Here is a 10472-nt window from a genome sequence, read left to right on the forward strand (position 1 = left end):
AAACAAACGAGTGCTTATACATCTGCGTTAACTAAGATAACTGCATATGAAAACTGCATCATAAACCAAGATGATTGCGCACAAAATTTGCATTAGAAACTAAAACGATTGCTTACAAATCTACATTAAAACATACATGACGACACAAAGCTGTTCAAACCAAAATGCTACACATAATTCTAAGAGCTAAATGAAAACTAAAATCTGCTCAAGCTTCAATTAAAGGAAAACTTGTACGCTTGGATGAATGTTGCAAGGAAACATAACCCCAAGCTAACAATCCTGTTGACACTAAAAAGAAACCTAATCTAAACTTGTTCAAAACTTAACTTCTGCCAAGCAACAGAAGACACAACTGAAACTAACAGTAAGGCTGCTCATGCCCCTCTAGCACAGATCTAGACCTGCACAGCAAGGTCAACAAGGCTTGCTGGAATTTAAAACAGAACCCATATTTGTTGCTCACACCCAGTGCCACGGCATCAACAAAACAAAGAAAATCCTATGATAACTTGTTCACAGCTGATGTTCTAATAGAGCAACGAAATTCGAAGACCTTAAACTACCCATTGATCCGGGCATGCTCATCACGGTCACACAGAAAACAATTCAGATCCGGAAGGCCGAATACAACTGATCAGAAGCAAAGGAAACGTCTAAATCTGAAATGCAATCATAAGGCAGAAGAACCTAAATTGCATGCCTAACCTATACAAACTCTCCTTCTTTCTTTAGGGTTCATGGCAGTAAGCATCAAAACAAAACCCCTTAAAACCATGCTTCGAAATCTAAAAGGAATCAAGAATTCGAAAACCTCAACATATGGCAGAAAACCAAAAGAAATCCCGGAACTACTCTTACCGCAGGTGAGTAAGCAACTTACCTTCGTTTCCTTGACTCACAGCCGAAGGAGGAACCTTCTAGGGTTCGGTTAACTTGAGTTTTCGGCTTCTTCTTGCGCCCATAGATCCCCCTCGACAATGGTGGTCGCACACGGTTGAGGACCCGCTGGAAAAACCCTTCGCCGGTGCCGGAGAGAAGAACCCTAGCCTTGGCTGCGGTTTCACCCGAGAGAAGCCGCCCGAGCTGCCTTTGTCGCGCGAGAGAGTCGCCGTCGCCAAGAGAGGAAAGGGATCGGGAATTATGAGAGAAATTTCGAGGTTTTTGAAAAAAAAAAGAAACTCAATTCCTTTCTTATACTAGGGTTTCCTATTATCTAACTACGGCTTAAGAATATTTCCCACCATATATATTTAACAAAACTTGCTTAGCTCAGTTGGTTGGCTGACTTTGGTTAGGGTCTAGTTCGGTCCGAGATCTTGGGTTCAAAACCCGACCTTAATAATTTTTATTTTATTTTATTATTTTTTTTTAAACTTCTTCCTCTTGGTAAAAATACCAAACGAACTCCAAAAATTACGTAAAATTACTCTAAAAATTCCTAAAAATCTCTAGAATATTTTAAAGGTATTTCTAAATATTTTTGAATTATTTTTGGGGCTCAAAATGAGGAAATTTGGGTCGTTACAATTCCCCATACCTTATAAAAAGTTCGTCCTCGAACTTAGAATAATTCTAGATCTCTCTGTCTCATACTGTCCTTACGCTCCTAAGTAATTTCCTCATACTTCTGATTCCAAATGACTTTCACTAACGGTACTCTTTGTTCCTTAATCTCTTAACTTCTCGGTCTTATATTATTCATATCACATCGTACCCATTAGTGGTCCTTGGAAGGCTTGATATCTTCTCTATCCTTTCTAAGCATACTTATGTATTTGAATATAAGAGAAACAAAACTAAAATTGTCTCTCTTCTTTCTAGGCATATGTATCAAAACATAAAAAATTAAAACATGAATTTTCTTCTTTCCTAAGCACATATAAGCAGATACTCTATACTGCAAATAATAAAGAAAGCATAAAAGAAAATTAAATACTTTCTTACTTGAAGACGGCAAGGATGGTGCTGATGTGTGATGCAGGAGAATGGGAACTGCTCTGATACCAACTGTAACGACCACCCTTCTTACTACTACTACACTCTAAGGATGACTGTTACTTAACTACTAACTCTACTTAACCGGTATGATTAAAAACCACATGGAAACCCTACCGAAAAATTTCGACAGAATCTCCCCTGTACCGATGACCATATTCAACAATACATGCAATATATACTCAGCCACAAGCGGCCGGAACACATATCAATCAACCACGCAGTTAAATAAGTGTCAAACACACAAATATCTACTTACTAAACTGAACTCATCCTACATGCAATCTAAACAGAATAATCTCAAATGACATGAACTTAAAATACAACTCAAATGTTTACAATAACTAAAATGCGAAAACTAAAATTAAAACTTCTTTCCTAGTCCCAAGGCTTCCATAGTCCTGGCATCACACATCTTTCGAACACCTCCTTATCGCATTCCTTTCGATATCTTTTCCTTTCCTGTATCTGCAGTAAGAGGAAGTGCAATCTATAAGCAAAATTTGCTTAATAAGCGCTATCTAACTCACAAAAACTCGATATGCATGTGAATATACTGAAAACTAAAACCGAATGCTCAAAAGGAAAATTACTCATGCTCATCTACTAGTAAATAAACAAACATACTGAAGTGCTAAACATGTAAAGCTACTCATGCTCTTCTAATAGCAAAGAACAGTAAGTTAATCTAAATAACATGCTAGCATAAAAGAAAACTCAACTTGCTGATTTTAAAACAAGGTGAAACTTAATTCATCTGTTCTAAACTTATCCTTTAATAATTTATAGTTATGTAAAACTTGCTTTACTTGTTCAAAAACTTATACTTATAATACTTCAAAATAGTAATCAACTTCTTCTTGGGCCCGGCAACTGTACTTGCTATGCGCGCATCCCTAACTAGACCCGAGATAGCTGGTCCCGAATCTAGTAGGGTTTATTAGGTTATCTAAACCTAGGGACCGACTATGGGAGCCCAGCCCAAGGACTACTGAGAGTCCTGCATACTAGGTTATCTAAACCTAGGGACCGACTATGGGAGCCCAGCCCAAGGACTACTGAGAGTCTAGCACAGTGCCACTGATAAAAGTAAAATACTTGTTATCTTTTAATACTTCTAATATATAATGCCTCGGCACTTTCTTTAGCACCTTGTGTGCCAAAATCCCTAAAGTCTTGACTTCGGGATCTACTTAAAGTCTTGGCCTTTTTCTTTCTTTTCTTTATCTTTCTTATACTTGTTGATACTTCTAATAAAAGAATGCTTCTTTAAAAAGAAACTAAAACGTTTAAGCAAATTCTAACTCTAAAAGGCTCAAACCAGAAATCTGCCTACTATGCTAATAAAATTCTGTATATTAAGCTTAATAAAAATATGTTCTAAGATTGGAGTTCTGCATGCAACACTTATCAAAATCTACAAGCAATACTTATGAAAGTCTGCATATCATACAAGCTTGAACTAAATCTAAAATCTGTTGGAATTAAAACCTATACTACACAACTATTCAAAATTGAACAATTTGAATTAAGTTTCATGGCAACAAAGGAACTTCATTCATTTCCTATAACCAATTTCATGCATAAAGTCAATGAGCTACTGAAGAAGAATTCATCTCTGGCATAGTAAAACTAGAGAATAGCTCACAGGTATTAGAACTAGCATAGAGAACTTGAACTACAACAAACTACAATAATTAGTATGAACCTAACAAATCTGATTCATTCTACTGCTTATAAGAAAAATCTGATTTAAAACCAAAACGATTGCTCACAAAAATCTGCATTAAAACAAACGAGTGCTTATACATCTGCGTTAACTAAGATAACTGCATATGAAAACTGCATCATAAACCAAGATGATTGCGCACAAAACTTGCATTAGAAACTAAAACGATTGCTTACAAATCTACATTAAAACATACATGATGGCACAAAGCTGTTCAAACCAAAATGCTACACATAATTCTAAGAGCTAAATGAAAACTAAAATCTGCTCAAGCTTCAATTAAAGGAAAACTTGTATGCTTGGATGAATGTTGCAAGGAAACATAACCCCAAGCTAACAATCCTGTTGACACTAAAAAGAAACCTAATCTAAACTTGTTCAAAACTTAACTTCTGCCAAGCAACAGAAGACACAACTGAAACTAACAGTAAGGCTGCTCGTGCCCCTCTAGCACAGATCTAGACCTGCACAGCAAGGTCAACAAGGCTTGCTGGAATTTAAAATAGAACCCATATTTGTTGCTCACACCCAGTGCCACGGCATCAAAAAAACAAAGAAAATCCTATTATAACTTGTTCACAGCTGATGTTCTAATAGAGCAACGAAATTCGAAGACCTTAAACTACCCATTGATCCGGGCATGCTCATCACAGTCACACAGAAAACAATTCAGATCCGGAAGGCCGAATACAACTGATCAGAAGCAAAGGAAACGTCTAAATCTGAAATGCAATCATAAGGCAGAAGAACCTAAATTGCATGCCTAACCTATACAAACTCTCCTTCTTTCTTTAGGGTTCATGGCAGTAAGCATCAAAACAAAACCCCTTAAAACCATGCTTCGAAATCTAAAAGGAATCAAGAATCCGAAAACCTCAACATATGGCAGAAAACCAAAAGAAATCCCGGAACTACTCTTACCGCAGGTGAGTAAGCAACTTACCTTCGTTTCCTTGACTCACAGCCGAAGGAGGAACCTTCTAGGGTTCGGTTAACTTGAGTTTTCGGCTTCTTCTTGCGCCCACAGATCCCCCTCGACAATGGTGGTCGCACACGGTTGAGGACCCGCTGGAAAAACCCTTCGCCGGCGCCGGAGAGAAGAACCCTAGCCTTGGCTGCGGTTTCGCCCGAGAGAAGCCGCCCGAGCTGCCTTTGTCGCGCGAGAGAGTCGCCGTCGCCGAGAGAGGAAAGGGATCGGGAATTATGAGAGAAATTTCTAGGTTTTTGAAAAAAAAGAAACTCAATTCCTTTCTTATACTAGGGTTTCCTATTATCTAACTGCGGCTTAAGAATATTTCGCACCATATATATTTAACAAAACTTGCTTAGCTCAGCTTGTTGGCTGACTTTGGTTAGGGTCTAGTTCGGTCCGAGATCTTGGGTTCAAAACCCGACCTTAACACTTTTAATTTTATTTTATTATTTTTTTTTAAACTTCTTCCTCTTGGTAAAAATACCAAACGAACTCCAAAAATTACGTAAAATTATTCTAAAAATTCCTAAAAATCTCTAGAATATTTTAAAGGTATTTCTAAATATTTTTGAATTATTTTTGGGGCTCTAAATGAGAAAATTTGGATCGTTACATTCAATGAGTCCTTGAGTTCTTTGACTTGAGTTTTAAAATTGGAATTCTCTTCATCAGGTTGTTAGACTTGAGTTGAGGTTCCTTCTTGAATTTGCTCAGTCAAAGAACTCGAGTTAGTCACTTCCTTAAGGACTGTTATCTCTTTTTGCAGTGACTTGACCCGAAGATTGGATTTAGCTCATTTTCTTAACAAGTATTCAATTAAATTCTTTAATTCATCTATTTGAGTACTAGTAAACAGAGAACTTACAAAGTGGTTTGACCCTTCAGAAACATATACAAATCCATGGCTTCTTTCATACTCGGTTTCTGATTCCACACAGGTTTCAGACTCGGACTCAATTTTGACAATGTACTCTTGTGCTAGTAGAGCAATGAAGCTTGCTTGCTCGTGTTCTTCTTCGTCCAACTCTTCCAATGACTTGAACCATGTTACCTTCAACACCTTCCTTCTTCCTTGCTTCTAGTTTGGAAATTCAGACTTGTAGTGTCCCTTCTTGTTGCAGCCGTAGCAGGTAACTCCAAACTTGGCTTTCATGTTCAATTGAGTCATCTTCTTCTTCTTAAGTACTTTCCGAACTAGTTTGACTAGTTCGGTGGTGATTTCATCTTCTTCTGAGTCTAATTCATCTTCGGACTCGGGTTCGGTCCGGCACTTAGGCTTTGACTTCTTGTTCACGAGTTTCCCTGCAAGTAGCACAATACCTTTCTCAGCCCGAGTAGTATTAATTTGTTCATAAAGTTCAAATTTGAAAAATAACTCATCTAATTTAATTTGCGAAAGATCCTTAGACACTTTATAAGCATCTACCATGGATGCCCATAAAGTGTTCCTCGGAAATGCATTGAGTGTATACCTGATGATGTTGCAATTTTCCACCTTTTGTCCAATTGCATGGAAACCATTGAGAAGGTCTTGGATGCGTGCGTGAAGTTGGCTCACTATCTCACCTTCTTGCATTTTTATATTATAAAGTTTATTTACTATCAAATCATATTTGCTTACCTTCATGTCAGAAGTTTCCTCATGCAGCTCAATCAACTTTTCCCATAGTTCTTTCGCACTTGAAAATGGGCTGACTAGGTTCAGCTCTACTTTGGTTAGTCCACATTGTAGAGTGCATGTTGCTTTGGCATCAGCCTCGATCTTCTTCATCAGATTTGTGTCCCAGTTCTCACATGATACTAGTTTTCTAGTGTCGTCGAGAGGGAGGACAAGGCATGTTTGGATGATTATCTACATCTCGACTTGTGTCTTGAGGTGGTACTCTATTCGACTCTTCTAGTAGCTAAAGTCTTCTCCGGAGAAGAGGGGAGGGCCTACAGTACTATACCGTTCTTGATGGGTCATTTATTGAACAAATCTAGCACACAACAAAAACAAGTAGACTTGTCCCAAGACTTGATCTTGGATTAGCAGTGGTGGAGAAAAATAAAATAGTATTTCACTAATTTCGAGAAAATAATAATAATAATAATAAATATTATTATAAATTTTGTTAAATGTGATATTTTGTCAATACTGGATAATGGTGAAAAATGAAAATAAATTTTTCAAAAAAAATAGAGGGAAAAAACTAAAGTCGTAAGAATTTATTTTTTGAAAAAAACAGACGAAAAAGTTAAAATTACTTGAACAGTAGTTGTACCGATTCAGAGCGGCCCCGCTCTAATACCAATTGTAGGATTGTTGTGCTAGAGGGGGATAAATAGTACTCATGGCTTTCACATTCATTTAGAAATATTAGAGTAACACACAGTAGAATAAGAAAGAAAAGACCGAAAGAAAGCAATCGCGAATACCAAGAGTTACTTGGTTCGGAGACTATGGCGACTCCTACTCCAAGGCCTGTATGTGAGAGTGCTTTCGATGGGCAATCACCTATCAATCAAAATAGTACAAGTATGCAATTACAATATTAAGACAACTGTAAAATAAAGAATACTAACAACTATAGATTTGAAATATTAAACTTTCAATCGTCGGAGTAGCGTTTGGGCATCGAGGATGTGTTTCCTGAGCAGTGCGCAAGAGCAGAAGTCATTATGAATGTTGTTATTTAGCCCCTGGTCAAATGCTTCTTATATAAGCTGTTCTGAGCGCCTAGAACCCCTCTGGGTGCCTGGACCATGTGTCCCGATCAATCGACGCATTCCACATCGGCTTGTGGATGACTTTTGCTGTCTAGGTGCTTGGAACGACTCCGGGTGCCTGGACCCCTTCTGGGTGCTCGGACCAACTTTTTGAGCCACCTTGATTTTCTACAAAATAAAGTTAGTTCAGGCAATAAATAATATATAAAATATGAATTTGACAGCTTCTGACTATCTGGTTCTGACTTTGAGTTTCTCTAAAACTGTAGGTCGAACTGACTCTTACTGTTCCCTCTTCGGGGGAACACGTCCTCACCTACTCCTCTAAGGAGAGTTTACCTTTTGTCAGATCGATTTTATAGACCGTCTGGACTTTTGCTCAGCGTCTGAGACTTCAGGTCTTCATGTTGAACGTTCGCTCCACGACCCGTCCAGACTTCCACCTAGTCCGCGACCATCAGAATTTTCACCTAGAGTCCCCGACTCTAGAATTTTGCCCAAAGTGCTCGACCCACCAAGACTTCACCTTGCCTAACCACAGCTAGGAATTTTCACCACTTAGGGTTACTGATAACCATGATTTTGGCTATATTATCTTGATTCATAATGCATGCTTTTGATGGTTTATTCATACCTTAATCTCACATATACATTATATTTCATAATTGCATGTGACTTTGGACTTAATTGTAATTTAGCCAATTATCATGGTATTTGATGCTAATCTTTGATTATTATTTTGTAGGCATCAAAAGGGTCATAGACCCGATCAAATCAGACCGCATTTGCGCTCAAATCAAGGGCTTAATGAGGCGATCAAACCTTGGAGCATTATGAGTCGTCCATTGAAGATTGGAGAGATCTGAGCCATCCGTCAAGCATCTGGTCCATCCGACCTAATGAGGAGCAGATTTCGTCCATTGATGAATATCCAGAAGTTTTGATCCAGATCTGACCTCATCCAGCCGTTGATCAAGGCCCGGATTGTTCTGGACCGTCCGATCAGATAAGAAGGGGTTTAAATCCCGCGAGAAGCTACAGGAACACTTGGACTCGGCGTTCGCGATTTCTCTACAGTGCCTTCATCTTCTTCGCCGCGATGCCGACGCTCCCATTCCTCGATCCAGATCCGTGAGTTAGATTTCTTCGACGACGACGATCATCAGCTGCCGGCGTTCATCTTCCGGTGATCAGAGAGCTGGAGGGAGGTTTCCCGAACGGCGATTTGGGTTCTGCTTCATCGCCGCATACCCAGTTGAGGAGGTCTCCCTACCGGCGTTATTCGCATCCACCAGAGCTGAAGGGAGGTTTCTCAGATGCTTCTGGATGTTTTCCGATCTACATTCCGCAGCAAACTTGTGTCGGGCCAATCGATCCAGTTGCAAACTCAACAGAACCTGAGCTCTGTTTTCTTTGGCTGATGGGATTACCAGATGAATGTGAGTGTAAGGGAGGTTTCCAAGATGCTGTGATCATCACCTGGTAATAGCTGGAAGCTCAAAGATTGTTGTTGAATGCTTATAGGGGTTCCGAGAGCATTTCTGTTGGTTTTACAGCAGATTAGAGAAGTTTGCTACGGGATTTGAATTAAGGAATGTTTAGGGTTTTGTTTTCTTTATCCTTGTCTTTTAGATTTGTTTTGAACTTGCTCAGATCATCAGATCTGATTCATCTTCCTTATCATTTCTTCTTGTTTCAATTTATTGCAATTCCTTTCTGAATTTCTTGCTGCAAAACCCAATCCTGATGTTCTTACTTGCAATTCTGAATTCGTTGAACTTTTGCAATCTGAATGTTATTAAGCTAACCAATTAGTTTGTAATTTAGTTTTAGTTTGGAATTAGAGGTTTGAATTAATATAAGTTTTCTAGTTTCGGTAATTTAGTTAGCTAATCTTTATTTTCTGCATTCGATTTGTGAAACTGAGATGGAGCTTATTGTTGAATGATTAATTTGATATTCGGATTGTTTACCTCAGTTATATGTTGCTGATCATGTGTGAGATTGGATAATTCGTTAGTGGAAGAATTCGATTCATTGATACTAAATTGATCCTAATGTGTTGAGATGAAGTGGAAAATGTTTGGATAAGAAACACATTTCTTTGAGTCATTTTAAATTGTTCTAGTGTACTTTTGGGGTTTAGTTGTATTCAAGTTAAATTAGATTTTTGATTGGAACCAATTCTAGAATGCACACACATATTAGTTATCCTTGGAAAAATACGACTTGGGACTCCTTACTACACGCATTTTCTTTAGCTTAAATGGGTTCCAATCTTTATTAATTTGGAGCGCCTTGTGACATGCAAAAAGGCCGACACCAAATTTTGGCGCCGTTGCCGGGGAGCAACTAACTAGTAGTGTGTGTTTATTTTAGATTGTGCATTGATTGATTTTATTTGTTAGCATGTTGATTGATTTGATTGCTTATTTCTTTTTTTGTAATTTCATGTTGGGTTATTCTTGAATTTTTAAGTACTTTTATTGTTCATACTTTCATGTGTTTGAAACTTTATGCTCTTGAGTCTTCTAATGTTGAATTTTAGTGTTGTAGTGTGAGAACAGGAGATTTCTTTAGCATGGATCCATATTTTCAGAATTTTGGAGGTGGAATGGAGAGTTATCAGTGTTTTCAACCTGAGTATCAAATTTACCCAAACATGGATCAACAAAATAGGTATGAGTCATTTTCAAATGGTTTTAATTCTAATTGGGTGGATAATTCATGTTTCAGGTATGAAAGTGCACAAGAACCATTTATTGAGCCATATCCTTCCTACCAGAGTTCATATGGGTTCCAAGAAGTTTCAACAAATTTTATGCCACAACCTTTTCAACAAAACGATCCTCAAATGGATGAGTCAACATGGAAACTCAAGGAGATGATGCAACAAATGATCGAACATCAAGAGCAACAATTTTCAAGGATACAGAACATACAGATTCAGTTAGATCAAATTACATCATCCATCAATCAGCCGCAAGCACAAAACTCCAGTGAAGAGATGGAAAGTAGCGATTCTGTCAGGCCTGACCCTACTTCCATTACTTCACATGATTT

Source organism: Zingiber officinale, chromosome 5A (assembly GCF_018446385.1).
Source record: "Zingiber officinale cultivar Zhangliang chromosome 5A, Zo_v1.1, whole genome shotgun sequence".
In the NCBI taxonomy this organism is placed as follows: Eukaryota; Viridiplantae; Streptophyta; class Magnoliopsida; order Zingiberales; family Zingiberaceae; genus Zingiber; species Zingiber officinale.